This window comes from Pseudophryne corroboree, chromosome 5, assembly GCF_028390025.1.
Source record: "Pseudophryne corroboree isolate aPseCor3 chromosome 5, aPseCor3.hap2, whole genome shotgun sequence".
Classification (NCBI taxonomy): domain Eukaryota; kingdom Metazoa; phylum Chordata; class Amphibia; order Anura; family Myobatrachidae; genus Pseudophryne; species Pseudophryne corroboree.
In genome coordinates, this window is record NC_086448.1 from 616,006,678 (window position 1) to 616,030,186 (window position 23,509).

General features: G+C 40.6%; 1 protein-coding gene across 2 annotated transcripts in view; it reads left to right on the forward strand.

The window, feature by feature from the left end:
- The first annotated feature begins 1,034 nt into the window (after window positions 1-1,034).
- Window positions 1,035-23,509, forward strand: part of TMEM200C (transmembrane protein 200C) — a 113,264-nt gene continuing 90,789 nt past the window's right edge. Inside the window, exon 1 of one of the 2 annotated variants that reach the window (XM_063923514.1) lies at window positions 1,035-1,502. The gene's annotated coding sequence lies outside the window, so the exon portion shown is untranslated. Of the gene's footprint in view, window positions 1,503-2,204; window positions 2,400-23,509 lie in introns of those variants that run through there. The other variant, XM_063923515.1, reaches the window with a different exon arrangement.

Below are 23,509 nucleotides of genomic sequence, written 5' to 3' on the forward strand. Positions count from 1 at the left end.
GGTTTCAATAATATTTACACTGTGTTGCCATTCTCTGTTCGACATTATTCTGTCTACGTTTTGACTATCAACATAATCACTGTCGACCAATTTACTACCTTGGCCTCCGGATGCTCTGGTTTTCCACCACATTCCAAACCTACATGTATAATAATTAGTTTCAGACAAAATTGTCTCCAAACTGCTATCTTGTCTTTAGGTCGACAACACTTAGGGCGACACTCATTGCGTCGACCACTATTGGTCGACATGCATTAGGTCAACATGGTCACTAGGTTGACATATCAAAGGTCGACACATGAAAAGGTCGACATGTTTTTCACATTTTTTTTATATTTTTCATACTTTAGGATCCACGTGAACTACGATTGGGAATAGTAACATGTGCCGAGTGCAGCGGTAGCAGAACAAGGCATCTTGCCCGAAGCATGGCGAGCGAACACGGTGCACTAATTGGGGTTCCTGGTCACTTTACGAAAAAACAAAACAAAACCCATGTCGACCTTTTTCCATGTCGACCTTATCCATGTCATCCTTATGGCCGAGTCGACTTATTTCATGTGTCGACCTAGTCACTGCCGACCAATAGTGGTCGACTTAATGACTGTCGACCTAGTTACTGTCGACCCAACCCCCCCCCCCCCCCCCCCAAAAAAAAAAAAAAAAAAAAAAAATTCATCTAAAGTAGGGACTGGTGTGACTACATTTTCACTGAACACACCTACATAATATACTGGTAGAAAAAGGCTAATAATTAATAATAATAATAATAATGATGATGATGATAATAATAATTATAATAATAACAATAATAATAATAATAATAATAATAATAATAATAATACTGCAGCAAAGTAGCAAATACATACTGTAGTTTATAAACAAAATAGGAATTCAGCACTAAATATCGACATACTGTTACCATATCCTGCAAACTAATACTGCTCTTAATTGTAAATGTTCTAATGTATAATAGTCTTTACTCCATTGACAGAATCTCATTCCACATGATCCTGTCACGAGAGAAGCAGTCACCCCCTGTGAAATCATCCCACCCGTCTGAGCTGCACTAATTAATCACCCACATTGCCGGTGCCAGGGATTTGCTCCAGATCTGCCCGGTGTCCGCCCCTGCTGTGTCTATGGAGGAGAGGGACAACACCAATAGGAACAATGACCAGAGGCGGAGCGAACTGCTGGCTCTGCTGATGCAGAAAGCACAGAGGCGGACCCAGATAGTAAGAGAGAAGGAGGATGCCAAGCAATAGATGTTCTCCAGCCTCAGCAGCAGCAGCAGCAGCAGCCGGCAGAAGCAGGGCTACAACCAGTACATCAGCGTAAGCAGCAGTGCCAGAAGCATGTGAGCCGGAGCGACAGTGCCAGGAGGCACTCAATGGAGGAACATGATGGTCGTCCGATTCCAGGAAGGGCTCAGGCTTTAGTGAGAGGAGTCTCATTGCCTGTGCTGTCATCAGGCATTAGTTCAGCTGCACAGCAAACTGGTGAGTTGGAGAATGGATTTTTTTTTTTTTGCATCTCTGTCATGCTGTTTTCTTCTTATCTCAGCTGGTGAGGAAATTATCTGATTTGCGAAGTCAAACTGTTAATCCCTGAGCAGTCAGACATTTACATGACATGTAAATTTGCTGGTTCCATAAATCACTTGTACGACTGGATGATGAGCTTTGTTATATTAAAACCGAGTGAGATTGTAAACGTAATGTAATGCATTCAGCCTCTGGGAAACAGTGAGGAGTTTTCAACCTTTGCAAGATGTACAGTACATAGTGTAATGCACAAAGGTGTCTGGCAGACATTTGGCTCCTTTACGTTGGGGCTGTGAGCTTAAATGTTGTTATCAAAATACTGTGAGCCAAATCGTCATGATTGTATGTGCTAGATACACACAGGTGTGCCGTGCTAGTGATACAGTAGCACAATGGTCACTTTCCCTTCAGGGATTCCAGTTACATCAGTTTGTATGCGGGCAGTCACACAGCTACTGCTACAATGTTCTATTTTCTCCATCGGAAGATTTGTGTTATGTTTAATGTGAACAGGAGTGAGGAGCACAGGAGAGCAGCCTTCTCGCATTAGTTTTTCAGAGGGGCCAACGCTGGACAGCTCCCCTTGTTTCCTTGGAAACAGGCCCCAGACTAAAGGGCCCCGGAGATGCAAAGTGAGTGCACCGAGCGCCTCTAGGTCGTCTCCTCGTATTTGTCTCAGTGACATCCGACCAAGCAGAATGCTTGCGTTCAGCCAGGTCTCTGCTGCATGAATACATTTGTATCTATGTTGGATCGTCACTATGGCAACTTGCAGAGCAGCACACGTGAGACCCACAGACCTCGGCAGCTGCCAGCGGTTCTGCAGGTTCCCGAAGACCTATGTGGTTGGGGGTGAGTGAGCTCAGCTGGCTCAGTGGGAATGGGGCAGCGTGGGGAAGGTGGCTGTATGTGTGATCTTATCCTCATCCTGCTTTCAGTCTCCAGTTTACCCTTGCCTTGTTCCCTAGTAGACATGCATGTACTGTGTAGCATTTCTCTAACAATTTTGGACATAAACTCTCCATAAATTTTTGTCATTTGATTTTAACGCCAGATGAATATTGTTAATGAGCTAAATTTTTGCTTTTATGTAATATGGCATATGGATATTTATATCCTGAAGATCTTTCCTAACTGACATTTATAGCCTTTTACTGACACGTGGATGAGTAGGTGCTGGGGAAATTGCTTCTATACGACCGTCTGTTTTCTTGCAGTGGACAGGCAGGAGAGTTTTAATGTGTTTCCATACATATACAACATTCCTCAGATAGTAGGCTCATGCTAAAATACAGTTACTATATACAGTATGCCACAGGACGACAGCACAATTCATGTTTTTATAGGTGAGCCTAAGTTTTGTCGCAGACATTTGTTAGATTGTGGTCAGACACAATCACACAACAGTCTAGTTGTGTCCTAAAATCACACTGGTGTATTGAAGTCCAAGTACTAGTCCCTAGAGTCCATCAGTGGCTGGTTCCATTGATTAGCAATGCCATTTACCAATGCTTATTACATTCCAGGCACTAATGACAGTAATAGCTTCCAAAACCTCTGATGTAATAAACAAGGAATATTATTTTACTATAAACCATAGGTCAGTTAGCCTTGGACACTATACTGAGGTTCAGGAGTATATTTACTAAGCTGTTAATAACCTGAGGTTGATGTGTAATATTATATGTATTGGGCATGCATTATTATGCATCAGTGAAGTAGTATTGCTTTACTCCATACAAAGAATTAGCAAGAAGTGAAATGTATACAGGGCGTATTATATTTGCAAGGTTCTGCAGTCTGAAGACAGATATAGATATACAGTATACACGTGGAAATATTAATAAGAATGTCACTTTGCGAGTAGACAAAGAGGCCTAGTGTGTTTTTCCAGAAGCGATCAGTTAGTGCCTCCTGAGTTAATGGATTAGAAGGGAATGAAATTCACCATGTGCTAATGCACAAGGTCAGTAAGGTTAAAAAAGGAATATTTTCATTTTGTTTTCTTCATTACTTTTTCATGTAGCTGAGACCTCTGAGGTCAGTTTGCTTTGTTCCCTAATAAAGGTAGATACAAATAAACATTTTATATAAAGATATAATTATGGGCTGATACGCAGATGAACATGTATGAATTGTGAGTATATCGTGTGCATTTTTGCTCAGCACATGCTCTGAAACAAAGCAATGCAGAATCATATGCTTATCAGTCGAATCTCCGTTTGTGACTGTTGGGATGTAACTGGGCTGTAATGGGGCATTCTTAAGTTAGCAAAGGTCAGAGAGGTTGTATGGTGAGTGGTGACTGAAATATACGCTATGCAGAGTTGCACCATTACACAGTAGGCTGGTGTATGTGTCCCCTGATGATGCAGATGAGCATCAAACTCAGCAGATGTTTATGGACAAGTCGAAGATGGGTCTCGGGTTTATGCTCTGAAAACCCCGCAGTGCATCAAAAAAAAAAAAAAGATACTCAACTGTCCAGTGGTCTCCACGGCTCCTGGTAGTCTTCCCTACATCTTCCCACTATGGAGTGGGATGCTGTGAGGCCTGGGGTCTGCTGGGAGATGTAGTTCACTCAGCTGCTGCCTCCATGGAGGATGACACTACACATGGAAGGGGGGGATACACACACACACACACACACACACACACACACACACACACACACACTCACTCACATCCATTATACTTAATGTTGCTGCAGGGGCCCAGAACCTAACGCTGGAGGAGAAGACACCGCTTAATGATTTTAGTAAGAATCAGACTTGCTCTGGAGGTTGCGAGAAATCACCTGATCTCATTGATCTCACCTGATCTCTAATTGAATAGCAAAACCCTGTGGCTGCAGAAAAAACCCTGCGCCACAGTTTTTAAAAAAAATTCCCACTGGCAAATTAATTCCCCCCTTAATGTTATGTATTTATTTGCTATATAGCCAGATGAATTAATGAATATAAAGATATAACAACACTCATCGTTGCATCGCGGCAGCAAAGGCGTGGCTAGTGTGCCCGCTACTGTGTGCACGCGCAGACCATTTAAGCGTATGGAGCAAATTTCTCAGTATGTAACATCCAAGTACAGGTTGAGTATCCATACCCAAAATGCTTGGAACCAGAAGTATTTTGGATATCGTATTTTTCCGTATTTTGGAATAATTGCATACCATAATGAGATATCATGGTGATGGGACCCAAGTCTAAGCACAAAATGCATTTATGTTTCATATACACCTTATACACACAGCCTGAAGGTAATTCTAGCCAATAGTTTTAATAACTTTGTACATTAAACAAAGTTTTTGTACATACACGCAATTCATTTATGTTTCATTTACATCTTATACACACAGCCTGAAGGTCATGTAATACAATATTTTAATATTTTTTTGTATTAAACAATTTTTGTGTACATTGAGCCATCATAAAACAAAGGTTTCACTATCTCAGTCTCACTCAAAAAATTCCGTATTTTGGAATATTTGGATATTGGATACTCAACCTGTATAAGGGAATGAATTTATTGTGTTTTACAATGCACTTCAGTAGTGTGTAGTGGTTGTGACAAAAAGATGTAGCCACGCTAATTGTTGATACAATGAGTTTGTATATGTGCACGCATCGCAGCAAAGATTACTGTTCTTCAGCTGATTTTATACATTTTTATATATTTTCAAAGAAACCCATATCCAAAACCACAATTCAAACACTATAGGGTGGTTTTGCAAAACCAAAACACGACAATGATGCCTGTGCAAATCTGAGAAGCATTGCCATGCCCCCTGCAGAAAAAAACCACAGAAAAATACTATGCTCAGCACCGGGAAGCAGCACTGTGCGCTGCAAAGGGGGACCACCCCCAGTTAATCCATTACCCCCATCTTGGCGCCCCTGGTTCCTGTATCTAAAATCCTTTCTCCATGTTGTTATTGGCAAGTATAGATGATTGGCAAAGACCAAGATGAAAAAAAATGCAGCAACAAAGATAAGCCTAGTGCCATTATAGACCCCTTGGCCTATACGTTAACGACATGTAGTGGTCAGTAACACACCACTACATGCCTATATTTGTTGTGCTGCTCTGCAAAGAACATCTACTGTAGAAGCACAATAAAGGTATTTACATTTCTTAGTCCGGCTTTATTACATATATGTGTGCCAAATTATTATTATTTATTACCAGTTATTTATATAGCGCACACATATTCCGTAGCACTTTACAGAGAATATCTTGGCCATTCAAATCAGTCCCTGCTCCAGTGGAGCTTACACTCTATATTCCCTACCATATATACTTGCAAACACTGTCACGCTAGGGTTAATTTTGTTCAGAGTCAATTAACGTACCAGTATATTTTGGATTGTATGAGGAAACCGGAGTGCCCAGAGGAAACCCACGCAAGCACAGGGAGAATATACAAACTCCACACAGGGCAACGGTGGGAATCGAACCCATGACCTCAGTGCTGTGAGGCAGTAATGCTATCCATTACATCGTCCGTGCTGCCAAATGCAGTGAAACAGTTGTATACACCTTTGCTCAAATCACGCCAAATAGCTCCGTTTGTTGTGCAGTGGAATTTACCACTTAGCCACGCCAAGCATCCTTTTATTTAAATAGATAACACAAATGCGACAAAAGTACAGTACAAGGGTATACTGTCTACTGGAGCTGGGAATAGACAGGGAAAAACAGACACCTAACCGACTTTTCAGACATTTGAATTCCCCCCAAGTGTCTCGCACCATATGACACAAAAAACCCTAGGTGAATCAGGACACAACATGGCAACAGACCAGGAGGTCAACATTTTGTCACCATGAGGTCACCATGGACCAGGAGGTCACCATGTGTGTATGAGCATGTGAAAAGAGTGGCAGCCCGAGCCCAGGATTATAAGTGGATCAAGAAAAGGCACATACACTGCAAACATTTATCCAGGTGAAATCGAGACAAAATAAGCCCACACGATTAAAGTTTCTATGACTCCAATTGACACCCAATCATATGCACGTTATTGTGAGGCTTCACCCAGTTGATCATTGCTCCACCCACACCCATTTCAAAGACCAAAGAGAAAAAATAAAATGAGTTTGGAGGAAGGCCTTTTTGTATATTCCAGTGAACTTGTTGAGATGGTATTCATGTCTATCATGAAATAATATGAGTATCAGGCTTATAGCATTTATCAACATACTGAGTTTTCGTAATGTACGATGGGACTCATGTACAGGCTGCCTATTTTCCTTGCAAATTGCACTATTTTAATTTGTGTCCCAAAAATTCTTTTGCACCAGTTCCCATACTACCCGGAATGCATTTTGCGTGTACCACCTCTTGTGTTTATGGAGATTGGAGAGGCATATAAGTGCAGGTAAAGTACAGTGATGGCAGTAATCACTCAGCATGTGTCTCCTGTTGATTACAAGAAAGATCTGCCTGCTAGAATGCGGATCACTTGCGGGTGCGTGACCCCGGGTTACAAATGGGAAACATGATGATGATGATAGAAAACTGCTTCTGATTGCCTGGGTGCATCAGTGTTACTATTACTATTGTAATATGGCCGCAGCCATCTATTTGCATTATTATAGTGATCTATGCTATTGGGTCACTGCAATAACGCATAGTTCTATTTGGTCTTTTATACTTGAAGGCAACAGATATGTGTATTGTTGTGAATGTAATTAGTACTTTATTTTGTTTTTGCTACCTGTACTGATTTCTTTTTGTATGGCAAATGCATTTTAGCAGGTATACTGTCATACTGTATCATGTATGAATTGTGTCATTTTTAGCACCTATCTCTGTGAAGCAACATCTCCTGGCATAAACCAGGTCCATATTCTTGTTTAGCTGGATGCAGCTTGCGATACGGGCAGCTCTACAAGACAAGCAAAATGCATATTTTTTCGGGACAAATCCAACTCTGCATAATGCCTATGTGCTCACATGTAAATTCAATATTATTCTAAAGGTATTTTAAAGAAGAAGAAGACTGGTTCAGTGGATTATCAGGTTCATGTACACAGCCAAGGACGGGTAGTGGAACTATTGCTACTGCACAGTGTGGCCACTATGAGGCCCTGGGCTGAAGGGGCCTGCCATTATCTGTTTCTGGATCCCAAAACAAATGTATGTGGCCTTCATTAATTCTTTAGGGAGTACATTTCTTTTTCTGCCTTGAGCAGGCATGATCTGTGTATCCTGCAAAATTTCTGCTTTGTTGAGAGAGACTACTGTACACTTCAGAAAATGTTTACTTCAAGACATGGCTGTAAGAGTTTCTAAGTACTGTACAGTATGATCAGATCTTGGAATCTATTATCCTGAATGCTCAGGACTTGGGGCATTCCAAATCAGGGCTTTTCTCTGTAATTTAGAGCATCGTACCAAAAACAATACATTTAAAAATAACCACATTTTCTTCAATCCAATTTTAATAGTGTTCGTCACAGTAACAATTGGAAGAAATACTTGTCTACATGCAGGGCCGGCCTGCCCATTAGGGAATGTACACATTAGAGTATGCCGCCATGCCTGCAAGGGCGCCATCTCTTGCCGCCGGCCAGATCACAAACGGCGCTGCTGCCTCCCGGTTCCCAGTAACCTGCATGAAAGTACCGCTCCAGGGACACCCGTGGCAAGATGTACTCTTTGTCCGGGGATGGGGGGTGGTGGATGTGTGCGCCCCTGGTCTCCGCCTCGCCCCTGAATATGAAGATGAGGCTGGGGAGGGACCCTGCGCCGGGATCTCTGCGCTCCTCACTCTAGTCTCTTTATGGCTGCGCTGCTGGGTAACAACTGCTGAGCTGCGGGGTAACAACTGCTGAGCTGCGGGGCCAATGCAGTAGTATGAGAGCCATCTCCTGCCAGCGGCCGGATCACATGTGGTTTGCTGGCCCGTTTAAAGGTGGGCAGAGGTATGGGGGTGGGGATGGTGGAGCGCCCCTGTACATTGTGCGTGTGTATGTCAGTGCCCGTGGTCCCTATGTGTACACTTGTACACTGTGTGCGTGTGTGTGTGTCAGTGTGCCCCTTATCCCTGTACACTGTGTGTGTGTGTGTGTGTGTCTGTCAGTGTGCCCCTTGTCCATGTACACTGTGTGTGTGGGTCAGTGTGCCCCTTGTCCATGTACACTATGTATGTGAGTGTGTGCCCCTGGACCCTGTTACGAACACTACTGTGTAGTGTAATGTGAGTAACGGACACTACTGTGCGGTGTAATGTGAGTAACGGACACTACTGAGCGGTGTAATGTGAATAACTGACACTACTGAGCGGTGTAATGTGAGTAACGGACACTACTGAGCGGTGTAATGTGAGTAACGGACACTACTGTGCGGTGTAATGTGAGTAACGGACACTACTGTGCGGTGTAATGTTAGTAACGGACACTACTGAGCGGTGTAATTTAAATAACGGACACTACTGTGCGGTGTAATGTAACGGACACTACTGTGCGGTGTAATGTAACGGACACTACTGTGCGGTGTAATGTGAATTGCCACTATTCTGTGGCCACACCCCTATATATTCCACTAAGGGGCGCCAAAATATATATTCGCTTACCAGAAAAATTTGGCTTGGGCCGGCCCTGTCTACATGGCATTATTAGCAAAAAGGAATAATATTTTTATTTTTTTATTTTGATGGTTTTCAGAACAATCTTAAGAACTACTTTCTGGATAATAGATCCCATACTTGTATTTCTGAAGTGTTGTACAGTACAGATATAAGGGTTTATTTATCAATTAATATTTTAGGATATCAGGGGTACCTATGAATATTTAGCATCCCCTGAATGTATCTATGGGGACCTCAGTTTTCACTTGCAAAAGCAGCACCTAAAGGTTTATATGGGCGATGCATTGCAGAACGTGGCCCCAATAGCTATTGCCATCTTCAGATGGCATTTAGCTGCTGTAGGCTATAGGCTACGTTTCAGTAAAATTAAAGTAGAGGAATCTATGGGATCCTTCCCTGGCACTCACCATTAGTACATGCGTGGTCAGCAGGCCATGTATGTGCAGAATGGCTCCAGAATGAAGTGAAGGGGTTGCACAAGCAAACACTTTCTTTAACAGACCACAGGAATGTGCTCCTTTCGGAGCTGCAGTCTCTGCAGGCATATCTTAATACAGTATATCCCAGCGATGATTTATTTCTTATTGCCACAAATAGAGGTGATAAGAAACTATAATTATAGTGTTTAGAACCCAACAATTAATAATAAATCTCCATAACGAGAAGAGTACTGTTATAACAAAACAGGATGGGATGTAGGGTACCATGATCTTGCAGTCAGCCTTTACTACTACAAAGAAATTTTGCCCAATCTAGAAAAAAAGGTGTGTCAAATAAGGGGTAAGGGGCCTATTTAGAAAGAATCGGGATATTAGCTAGAATATTTTTGGCCAACTGCAATGTGATTTTTATCTATTTTTGTATTATGCCATACACTAACGTGTGTGCAGCTTCATGTAGGTGACGATTGGTGTCCTTGAAGCTGTTCTGTGAATCAGCTGTCAGTGCTGAGCATTTCTGTTGAATTATTTACATAATTAATATTTTACCTTGGGACTGATATTTTAATAAAAATGATACACATTTTCGAAACATGATGCATTAGTGACCATTTTCAGCGCACACGGTATACAAACAGAAAAATGACACAGTTTTGCCCAGAACACGTAGATGGTCTGCTGAGCCCCAGGGCCGTCTTAACAGTAGTGTGGGGCCCTGGGCACAGCAACGCACTGGGGCCCCTATCCATCCTCCAACAGTAGGGGTGGGGGGTGCTATCAGTGGCAACTTTGATGTCCCGCGGGCGGTACGGGGTGATCTATCTTCCGCTAAGCATGTAGAACCTGGAGCAGTAATTTCTGCTAATTACTCCTTTACTGCACAGATGGGGCGGGAGGGAGAACACTAAACTGTAGAATGGGGCATTGTGCTGGATGAAGTGGCCCTGGTACATGACTTTCAGGGTGGTAGGGGGTGTTTAATACGTAGCGGAGGAGTGGATGGTTGTGCGGCTTAATATTTATCATTTTCTGGTGGGAGGGCAGCTTGCTTGACTGCAGATATCTCAAGTTCCTGGTAATAGATTTCTTAGCTTTTAATAGGATAAAAAACTATAGAGACCCACCTTTCAGGAGGTGCTAGGGACTTGTAGATCAGAGTTCAGGAACTAGAGCAGTCCTCCAATGAAAATATAAAACTGCATACCAGGCGTGTGAAACTGGAGCAGGGACCATCTGCTTGAAGGCGGATATCTCTGGTTCTGGGCATAGTAGGGCCAAGTTGCCATTGTCCGCTGAAAGGGGAGAGTCCCAGCATTTGGAGAATACCCTCGGAAAAACTCTATGTCAGACAGAACCTAAGATATCTGGCTTGGAAGAGCAACTAACAGGCTTGGATGGGGACCACTGCTTTGAAGTCGGATATCTCTGGTTTCCTAGGGCCGATTTTCAAAAATCTGGTACCCCTGGAAAGAGGGGACCCTCAGCTATTAGCCTAGAGCCCTTATACTCATGGGGCCCTTGGGCAAGAGCCCATTGAGCCCATACGAAAAAACGGCCCTGCTGAGCCCACTTCAAGGTTTATGGATCAGCAACAAACTGCACTGCAATGTCCAAATCCTAATACTTTCCAGTTATTAAAGTAAATGTATCAGTTATTCTACAAAATACAGCTTGGTTTATCCCAGCATGCACTGCCTCAGTTGTAGGCTTACTAGGGCAGTACAGATGGTGTAATGATTAGCATTACTGCCTCACAGCACTGAGGCAATGGGTTTGATTCTCACCATGGCCCTAACTGTTTGGAATTTGTATATTCTCCCTGTGCTTGCGTTGGTTTCCCCCGGATACCTCATGCACTCCAAAAATATACTGGCACGTTAATTGGCTCCTGACAAAAATGAATCCTAGTTTGTGTGTGTGTGTATGTGCATGTGTTTAGGGCAGACTAGATGGGCCGAGAGGTTCTTATCTGCCATCAAATTATAATCTAACAATTTAGCAAGACATGCTGGTATGTGTACTTCCACAGCAGCAGAAGTGCTACGGAGTTGCCTAACCTGCTTTAATTAATGACTTGAATGAGGAAGCATGTGACCTGTTTTTATCATGTGTCACAAATATCCACCCTCTTTACTTCTTCACCTAGAGTATGTTGTCGCAATATTATTAATCCACAAAATAAAATATCATACTGGCACTGTTATACAGAGCACACCAGATGACCCACTCCATAATACATTTATGCCAATACTCTACTCAGCACTGTGTCTATATGCCTGACCAGAAGCCTCTATATGGGCAACTATCTTGCTTCATAAACCTTTCGCATTGGTGGAAATCCAGGTTCACATGCACATGTTCGGTGTTCACATTCGGAATAAAGCAGAACTTTGGTTTCTAAAGACAGGGATCTCCATAGTTTGAGAGAACTTGCCCTTGCTGTAAGCTGCATCAGTTTCTTTTCCATCTTTGACAATACTGGAGGTATAAAAAACAAAAAGGTGTTTGTTAATACAGGTACTCATTGTTTATTGCCATGGCTCCATACAATCAGTACATGTTTTAGTAAATAACAATGCTACTTACATTGCCGTTTAGCCCTGTTGTTGACATGATTAGGGGATAGGGTGCAGTCCCAAGGGTGGCAAGTCTTCCTGACCTGCTGCGGTCCCTGACATAGGACCCACACAGTACAACTAGTTGAAGGACTGGATAGTGGGGGTAATTCCAAGTTGATCGCAGCAGGACATTTTTTAGCAATTGGGCAAAACCATGTGCACTGCAGGGGGGGGCAGATATAACATGTGCAGAGAGAGTTAGATTTGGGTGGGTTATTTTGTTTCTGTGCAGGGTAAATACTGGCTGCTTTATTTTTACACTGTAATTTAGATTGCAGATTGAACTCACCACACCCAAATCTAACTCTCTCTGCAAATGTTATATCTGCCTCCCCTGCAGTGCACATGGTTTTGCCCAATTGTTAACAAAGTTCCTGCTGCGATCAACTCAGAATTACCCCCAGTGATTGATGTCTGACTGGAAATATCTGATAAGGGTACATTTGGATCTGTGAGGCTTTGTATTATTTGATTAAAAAAACTAAATGTAGCATTTTTCTCAATAATTTTCCCCCTGGGTAGCAGTGCTGTATTTCTGTGTATGAATTGGATGAATTTTCTGTAAATCAGTATGTTAGCTCTCGCTCATGCATGGAAATTTGTTGAGGAACAAGGCTTTCTACACTCTATTCTGCAATCCTTGTTACCTCATTGTTGTCTGTAGTATTGTGGTTGAGTGTACCTTATTTTGCTGACCTCCACTTTACTATGTTATATCATAAAATAGTCCAGGCATATGCATACAGTACATAAGTTCGGGAGTGTTGTTGCCAGCAGTAATTTTTATTTTTATGGACCTATTCTGTGATGTCTGAAGGCCAGTTTGCTGTTTACTGGATATATGGTTTGCAGAATAAAATAGTAAATTATCAGTCCCATTTTTAGCTGGTTATGTTGGTTTTGCAGCCAGCTTTTGCTGCTACAAAGAAATTTAGCTCAGTTTAAAAGGCAATTCAATGTTGCTTCAAATACAGAGTAAATGTTTTAGCTTAATGCAAATCACACATGCAAATTTTTAACTGCACTCGTCAGTGCTCTATTTGCTAGAAGTCATGCTTTAATGGAAGAATATATGATGCTGTGCACTCACAAATGTGTGTGGTGACTCATATACACTACATGTCTGAACTATTCTAATAGTAAATCAATTGCTCAGTGTTTTCTTGAATTTAATTGAATTGAAAAATAACAAGATTAAGGGACTGATTGTTGAAAAAAACATATTATATATATATATAAATATATATATATATATATATATATATACTGCTCAAAAAAATAAAGGGAACACTTAAACAACACAATGTAACTCCAAGTCAATCACACTTCTGTGAAATCATACTGTCCACTTAGGAAGCAACACTGATTGACAATCAATTTCACATGCTGTTGTGCAAATGGAATAGACAACAGGTGGGAATTATAGGCAATTAGCAAGACACCCCCAATAAAGGAGTTGTTCTGCAGGTGGTGACCACAGACCACTTCTCAGCTCCTATGCTTTCTGGCTGATGTTTTGGTCACTTTTGAAAGCTGGCGGTGCTTTCACTCTAGTGGTAGCATGAGATGGAGTCTACAACCCACACAAGTGGCTTAGGTAGTGCAGCTCATCCAGGATGGCACATCAATGCGAGCTGTGGCAAGAAGGTTTGCTGTGTCTGTCAGCGTAGTGTCCAGAGCATGGAGGCGCTGCCAGGAGACAGGCTAGTACATCAGGAGACGTGGAGGAGGCCGTAGGAGGGCAACAACCCAGTAGCAGGACCGCTACCTCCGCCTTTGTGCAAGGAGGAACAGGAGGAGCACTGCCAGAGCCCTGCAAAATGACCTCCAGCAAGCCATAAATGTGCATGTGTCTACTCAAACGATCAGAAACAGACTCCATGAGGGTGGTATGAGGGCCCAACACCGTGCATAACGTTTGGCATTTGCCAGAGAACACCAAGATTGGCAAATTCGCCACTGGTGCCCTGTGCTCTTCACAGATGAAAGCAGGTTCTCACTGAGCACATGTGACAGACGTGACAGAGTCTGGAGATGTCAAGGAGAACGTTCTGCTGCTTGCAACACCCTCCAGCATGACTGGTTTGGCAGTGGGTCAGTAATGGTGTGGGGTGGCATTTCTTTGGGGGGCCGCACAGCCCTCCATGTGCTCGCCAGAGATAGTCTGACTGCCATTAGGTACCGAGATGAGATCCTCAGACCCCTTGTGAGACCATATGCTGGTGCGGTTGGCCCTGGGTTCCTCCTAATGCAAGACAATGCTAGACCTCATGTGGCTGGAGTGGATCAGCAATTCCTGCAAGACGAAGGCATTGATGCTATGGACTGGCCCGCCGTTCCCCAGACCTGAATCCAATTGAGCACATCTGGGACATCATGTCTTGCTCCATCCATCAACGCCACGTTGCACCACAGACTGTCCAGGAGTTGGCGGATGCTTTTGTCCAGGTCTGGGGGGAGATCCCTCAGGAGACCATCCGCCACCTCATCAGGAGCATAACCAGGCGTTGTAGGGAGGTCATACAGGCACGTGGAGGCCACACACACTACTGAGCCTCATTTTTGACTTGTTTTAAGGACATTACATCAAAGTTGGATCAGCCTGTAGTGTGTTTTCCACTTTACTTTTGAGGGTGACTCCAAATCCAGACCTCCATGGGTTAATAAATTTGATTTCCATTGATAATTTTTGTGTGATTTTGTTGTCAGCACATTCAACTATGTAAAGAACAAAGTATTTAATAAGAATATTTCATTCATTCAGATCTAGGATGTGTTATTTTAGTGTTCCCTTTATTTTTTTGAGCAGTGTATATAATACAGCAGAGTCAGGCACTCTGTAGATGTACTTACTATACTTGGCCCAGTGTATACAGCCATTCAAATATGGACAATAAGGTCTATCTTTTGATGGAAAATTAAGATGATTGTAATGAATTACATAGTTTATAAAAACAACAGCTTTGCCTTGTGTTCAATGACACCACATCAGGGGCAAATGCAGGATTTCTGGAGAGAGATTTTTATTTTATTTTAGAGCGATTGTCACCAGCCCATGAAGGATGCATAATTAGCATGTAAAAGCTATAGGCTGGAATGTAATGTGATTCGAGTATTGCAGCAGGTAAAAAGTCGTAGAAACTTGGACATTATAATGTCCGACTTTTTCACGGAACTCGGCAAGTATAATGGCGTGCATCTTTTAAGTTCACAATGCAAATCCGATCCGACTTCTAACAGGATATTTAGAGCAATTTTTTCAGACCAATGGAAAGCATCTATTAGTATAACAGTTGCACAGTGATAGAACGTCACCCATTGGCATCCAAAAGACCCATGATTTAAGTGACACACACCCGAAATAAACACCAGTCCTCCAGGATGCACAAGCAGTTTATGCTGATTTATATGATATGTGGCATGCCTATATTCTGTGTGTAATTTCCAAATAGTCCACGTACTGTACATGTCATTTTTGCATTATTTTCCGCGGAAAATGTGTGTTGGATGCAAATGGATGTACTAGGCTGTACAATCAGTTCCTGCTGATTAAAATTATATGTGGAATGCCTATATTTTGTGTGTAATTGCAACTTCATATGTATACAAAATGTTATGCTACAGTATTTTTCTGGCAAACTCTTTCACATAATTTCAGATGCTGATACAGTCACAATCACACACAGAATGCCACATATCATTTTAATCAGCAGGAACTGCCTGTGCGTTCTAGTACATCTGTTTGCATAATGCAAAAATTACATATTTAAAAACATATCATTCCTAAAATTATTTATCAAATCAACATCCAGATATATCATTTTGGAATAAAGCGTGCAGTATTCAGTATAAAACCCATATAGTAACATTTTATAATAATAAGAGTCAATAGATTAAATAGATAAAAAATCATGCTTTAAAAAACACTTTTCAATAAAATTTATAAAAACCATTTAACTTCGAAATCGGCATTGAGGCCCTCTGGTTTGAGGGTCCCCAGCTCATATATGGTTTTCATTTCTGCTGTGGCCAATTGTCTGTCAAGATCTTTGCGTCTCCAAGAGCCTTTAATGTGTCTTAGACCACAAAAGCGCTTGATTCCAGACACGCAGCTATTGTGTTGGACTCTGAAGTGTTCCGACAGGACATGGGTGCTCAATTCCTTTTTTATATTTCTAAGGTGTTCACCTATTCTTATCTTCAGTGCCCTGGATGTGCGGCCCACATACCACATTCCACATGTACATTCTATCGCATAAATAACACTTGAAGTGTTACATGTAATAAAATCATGAATTTTAAAGTGTTTCTTGTTAATATCTAGCTCTGTGATTTTGCTGTTTTCCGCCTTTACACCCCTACAGCCTAAACATAAACCGCACCTAAAAAAACCTTTAGATTTTATAGTACACATTGGTTTCTTTGGCGGTAATGTACTTTTCACTAAACGAGTTTTGATTGTGGGCGCTCTTTTAAAAATACACTTGGGATTTTTTGGTAACAATGTACCTATTATTGGATCTTTTTTAAAAATTCCCCAGTGTTTTCTTATAGTTTTCTCCACAGTTTTGTATTGGCTGTTGAATGTAGTCACAAAAGCCCAATCGTATTTAGATCTAGTTTGTGTTTCCATCTTGTTTTTGGGCTCCAACAATGACTTTCTATCTATATTGGCTATTTGGTTCTTTGTGTGTTCTAATTTTTCTGATGTATATCCCGAAGCTTCAAATTTCCATTTAAGTTCCTCTGCTTGTGTTTGATATACTTCCGTGCTTGTACAGTTCCGTTTAAGGCGTCTAAACTGTCCATCCGGAATAGAACCCAGCCAATTAGGGTGATGGCAACTTGAGGACTGTATGTATGCCCCTGAATCTGTTGGTTTATTCAAATTTTTTGTTTGTAAACATCCATCTTTTAAAAATACTGGTACATCTAAAAAATTCATAGTTTCCATACTTTTCTCATAAGTAAAAACAATATTAAGATCATTGTTGTTTAAATAGTTGCAAAATTCATTAAGACCTTCCTCATTCCCCTTCCAAATAAAAAATACGTCATCTATATATCTTTTCCATGACACCAGGTTTGCCCCAAAGGGACAGTGGTTCCAGATGGTGGCCTCTTCCCACTGTCCCATGAAGATATTCGCATAGCTTGGGGCGAACCTGGTGCCCATGGCGGTGCCGACCTCTTGTTGGTAAAATGTTCCATTAAAAGAGAAGTAGTTATTCTCTAGAATAAATCTGACCCCTTTGATTATAAATTCCTGTAAGAGTTCTTCCAGTCCACTTAGTCTTAATGCCTCTGAGACAGCCTGTAGACCTTCTTGATGTGCTATAATTGTATAAAGGGAGTGGACATCTGCCGCCACCATAATGTATCCAGACTCCCAACTTATATTCTCTATAACATTGAGAAAGTCTTTGGTGTCTTTCAAATTCGATGGATATTTGACCACTAATGGCTGTAAATAGTGGTCAATAAATTCCGATAGGTTAGAGGTTATCGATCCTATGCCAGATATAATTGGCCTACCCGGTGGATTTACTGGGTTTTTATGAACCTTAGGCAGGATATAAAGAACTGGAATTATTGGTTCATTGTTCAATAAAAATGTCGCCTCCCTTTCTTCCAAAGTACCATTTTGTTCATATTCCTTTAGTAAGGTTCCTAGTTTATCTAGTATCTTGTTTGTTGGATCTGCCCTGAGTTTCTTATATGTTTTTCGTCATTTAATTGGCGGAGGACTTCTGTGTCGTAGGCCTCTTTTGACATAATCACTATGCCTCCCCCTTTATCTGTGGGCTTTATGACTATCTCTTCGTTTTGTTGTAAATTTTTAAGAGCTTTCCTTTCCTTAGAGGTCAGGTTGTTTCTTTGTATTTTGGTATCTACTTCCCGTAGATCGTCGGACACTAATTTGAGGAATGTATCTAGAAAATTTCCCCTCATGTAGGTAGGATTAAAGACCGATTTTGGTCTAAAAGGGGTTGCCTCCATTTCTTTCAGTTCTATTTGATCTTTATTCAGAAAGAATTTTTTTATGCTCAATTTTCTTATACATTTTTGGAGATCTACAAATGTACTAAATTGGTTTAATGGGATTGAAGGGGCAAATTTTAGCCCTTTTTCCAATAGAGAGATTTCCTCTTTTACTAATAAATGTGACGTAAGATTGAAGATCTTAATTTTTCCAATATTGGTAGTATCAATTTGATTGGAGGTCTCCAGTATAGGTGGGGGAGGACCTATTCTTCTTTTCTTTTTATTCCTAAGTTTTTTCCTTCTTTTCTTATTGGGTTTGCCCCCTCTACATCCTCTGTTTCTTATCTTACATATCTCTGTCTTCTCCCACTGGATAAAAAAGAAGATGATTCTATATCATCATATAATGGTTCGTATCTGTTTTTTGTTCTTAAATCTCTATACTTTTCTTGTCTTTCTTGATATCTTTCCCTATTTGGTTGATAATTCCTTCCATCCCTTTGATCATATCTTTCATCATTATAATTTCGCCCCCTCCAATCTCTATTGGTGTTTCTTGGTTTATAAATGATGTCTTTTTGATTACGTGATAAAGGTCTAAGGTGAGGATCTGTGTGTCTGTCACCACTTAGACTTCTTCTTAATCTTTGGTGGATATGATCTCTGCTTTGTCTTCTTTTATGTTGATTCTGAAATTTGTATTGAACTCTGGATCTAACTGGACTTAATTTGATAGGTGATATGAATTTTTCATCTGTGTCTACATTTTCCTCCTCAGTATCTTCCTCATCTGGTTCTACCTCATCACTATCTTCCTTCTTTTTATCTCGATTAAATTTCCTGACTTTTCTCTCGGTTAGTAATTTTTCATTTTTCTTTAAACTGGCCTCTATCCGTTTTTCTAGATCCTTAAATTCCTGTAGATCTTTGAACGGGTGAATTAATGTTTTAAAGTTGGTTATTTCCAACTCTAATTTGTTCAATTCCTGTTTCCTATCATGGACTATTAGGTCCATTAGGGATGTTGAACAAATATTTAAAATCCTATCCCATTCTGATTTGAACTCCACATTTGCGGTAGAGAAAGATGGAGATTTTTGGATGAGTAAACCTTTAGGGATCATCTGGTGGGAGAGGTATTTTTCCAAGGTCACCATCTCCCACCAGATCCGATTTTCCTTTAATAATACAGTTTCTAATTTTTTCATCAAACTTTCTAAATTTTCATCAACAAGAACCGTGGAGTCCCCTTCTTCTCTAAATACATAATCAAATTTTGATTTTCTGTTTTCTCTCAATTTGAACATATTGCAGCACAGTGTTAACACTCAAAGGAAAAAGGGTAACAATGTAACAGGTAGTTATAGTGAAGACACCGTGCGCATAAAATGCTGCTTATTAGTAACACCTCCTTGAAGGTTCCTTCACCCTTCACCAAACACCGTGTATACAAAATATATGGAGAGGTTACTTAACTAGCGCTTTCTGCCAATGTATTTCTTTCTGATGAATTCTGTCCAATATCACCTCGTAGCCGAGGAAGATATACAAATAATAGAAAAGGATATATAGTGAAGTAAAGTTTTAATACATAAATTTTTCACAACCAATTTTCTTAATATGTTAAAACATAAGCAGTAGCCCTTTTAGATGGCAGTTTGACTGATCCCCCAATGTATGGTGCAATTACCAGAGATGTTGGAACTGTAAACAGTTCAATTCAGCATTCAAGTCAGTGGGAAAAGATTCCCGGGATATCCCCACAGGCAAGCAGCTGTCCTGGTAAATCCCCCTATTCGGAGAAGAGTCCAAACGCCAGTAGTCCACCAACGCGTTTCTACCCTCTTAGCTAGGGTCTTTTTCAAGGTGTATAACAATGGCTCTGCTTCCTGAAATATTTAAACCCTGTTTAGCCAATCCCTACGTTTCCCCCTCAGCTGAACCTTATACATGCATTTGCTAATTGTCCCCTTGTCCGTTAAGCTGAGTGTGAGCGTGTTGAATTATTACGTCGCTGGTAGTCATGACTACCATGACTCCCGCTACGACTGCGTCCCGTCATCGTCCTGGTAACGCAAGCTCCTGCTCGCGTCACTTCCGCTCGTCTGATGTTCGGCATCCGCTTTCTCTGCGTCCCGCCGTTGTCCTGGTAACGTGAACTCCCGCTCGCGTCACTTCCTCTTATCCTGTGTTCACGTCATCCTCGTCATCAGCATTTTTCCGTAGCTATAGCAACATACAACTTCTCTGTCCTACTGATGTTACTTTTGACGGTCCTTTTTAAAATGATTTAAAGTAATTCATACAGTGCAGTAAAATCCAGTTATTGTCCATAGGGAGGCATTGCTCTTATGCTGTCAAAAAACATATTTAAAAACATATCATTCCTAAAATTATTTATTTAATTATTTACACACAGATCCTCACCTTAGACCTTTATCACGTAATCAAAAAGACATCATTTATAAACCAAGAAACACCAATAGAGATTGGTGGGGGCGAAATTATAATGATGAAAGATATGATCAAAGGGATGGAAGGAATTATCAACCAAATAGGGAAAGATATCAAGAAAGACAAGAAAAGTATAGAGATTTAAGAACAAAAAACAGATACGAACCAGGTCCTCCCCCACCTATACTGGAGACCTCCAATCAAATTGATACTACCAATATTGGAAAAATTAAGATCTTCAATCTTACTTCACATTTATTAGAAAAAGAGGAAATCTCTCTATTGGAAAAAGGGCTAAAATTTGCCCCTTCAATCCCATTAAACCAATTTAGTACATTTGTAGATCTCCAAAAATTTATAAGAAAATTGAGCATAAAAAAATTCTTTCTGAATAAAGATCAAATAGAACTGAAAGAAATGGAGGCAACCCCTTTTAGACCAAAATCGGTCTTTAATCCTACCTACATGAGGGGAAATTTTCTAGATACATTCCTCAAATTAGTGTCCGACGATCTACGGGAAGTAGATACCAAAATACAAAGAAACAACCTGACCTCTAAGGAAAGGAAAGCTCTTAAAAATTTACAACAAAACGAAGAGATAGTCATAAAGCCCACAGATAAAGGGGGAGGCATAGTGATTATGTCAAAAGAGGCCTACGACACAGAAGTCCTCCGCCAATTAAATGACGGAAAAACATATAAGAAACTCAGGGCAGATCCAACAAACAAGATACTGGATAAACTAGGAACCTTACTAAAGGAATATGAACAAAATGGTACTTTGGAAGAAAGGGAGGCGAAATTTTTATTGAACAATGAACCAATAATTCCAGTTCTTTATATCCTGCCTAAGGTTCATAAAAACCCAGTAAATCCACCGGGTAGGCCAATTATATCTGGCATAGGATCGATAACCTCTAACCTATCGGAATTTATTGACCACTATTTACAGCCATTAGTGGTCAAATATCCATCGAATTTGAAAGACACCAAAGACTTTCTCAATGTTATAGAGAATATAAGTTGGGAGTCTGGATACATTATGGTGGCGGCAGATGTCCGCTCCCTTTATACAATTATAGCACATCAAGAAGGTCTACAGGCTGTCTCAGAGGCATTAAGACTAAGTGGACTGGAAGAACTCTTACAGGAATTTATAATCAAAGGGGTCAGATTTATTCTAGAGAATAACTACTTCTCTTTTAATGGAACATTTTACCAACAAGAGGTCGGCACCGCCATGGGCACCAGGTTCGCCCCAAGCTATGCGAATATCTTCATGGGACAGTGGGAAGAGGCCACCATCTGGAACCACTGTCCCTTTGGGGCGAACCTGGTGTCATGGAAAAGATATATAGATGACGTATTTTTTATTTGGAAGGGGAATGAGGAAGGTCTTAATAAATTTTGCAACTATTTAAACAACAATGATCTTAATATTGTTTTTACTTATGAGAAAAGTATGGAAACTATGAATTTTTTAGATGTACCAGTATTTTTAGAAGATGGATGTTTACAAACAAAAAATTTGAATAAACCAACAGATTCAGGGGCATACATACAGTCCTCAAGTTGCCATCACCCTAATTGGCTGGGTTCTATTCCGGATGGACAGTTTAGACGCCTTAAACGGAACTGTACAAGCACGGAAGTATATCAAACACAAGCAGAGGAACTTAAACGGAAATTTGAAGCTTCGGGATATACATCAGAAAAATTAGAACACACAAAGAACCAAATAGCCAATATAGATAGAAAGTCATTGTTGGAGCCCAAAAACAAGATGGAAACACAAACTAGATCTAAATACGATTGGGCTTTTGTGACTACATTCAACAGCCAATACAAAACTGTGGAGAAAACTATAAGAAAACACTGGGGAATTTTTAAAAAAGATCCAATAATAGGTACATTGTTACCAAAAAATCCCAAGTGTATTTTTAAAAGAGCGCCCACAATCAAAACTCGTTTAGTGAAAAGTACATTACCGCCAAAGAAACCAATGTGTACTATAAAATCTAAAGGTTTTTTTAGGTGCGGTTTATGTTTAGGCTGTAGGGGTGTAAAGGCGGAAAACAGCAAAATCACAGAGCTAGATATTAACAAGAAACACTTTAAAATTCATGATTTTATTACATGTAACACTTCAAGTGTTATTTATGCGATAGAATGTACATGTGGAATGTGGTATGTGGGCCGCACATCCAGGGCACTGTAGATAAGAATAGGTGAACACCTTAGAAATATAAAAAAGGGATTGAGCACCCATGCCCTGTCGGAACACTTCAGAGTCCAACACAATAGCTGCGTGTCTGGAATCAAGCGCTTTTGTGGTCTAAGACACATTAAAGGCTCTTGGAGACGCAAAGATCTTGACAGACATTTGGCCACAGCAGAAATGAAAACCATATATGAGCTGGGGACCCTCAAACCAGAGGGCCTCAATGCCGATTTCGAAGTTAAATGGTTTTTATAAATTTTATTGAAAAGTGTTTTTTAAAGCATGATTTTTTAATCTATTTAATCTATTGACTCTTATTATTATAAAATGTTACTATATGGGTTTTATACTGAATACTGCACCCTTTATTCCAAAATGATATATCTGGATGTTGATTTGATAAATAATTTTAGGAATGATATGTTTTTAAATATGTTTTTTGACAGCATAAGAGCAATGCCTCCCTATGGACAATAACTGGATTTTACTGCAGTGTATGAAATACTTTAAATCATTTTAAAAAGGACCGTCAAAAGTAACATCAGTAGGACAGAGAAGTTGTACGTTGCTATAGCTACGGAAAAATGCTGATGACGAGGATGACGTGAACACAGGATAAGAGGAAGTGACGCGAGCGGGAGTTCACGT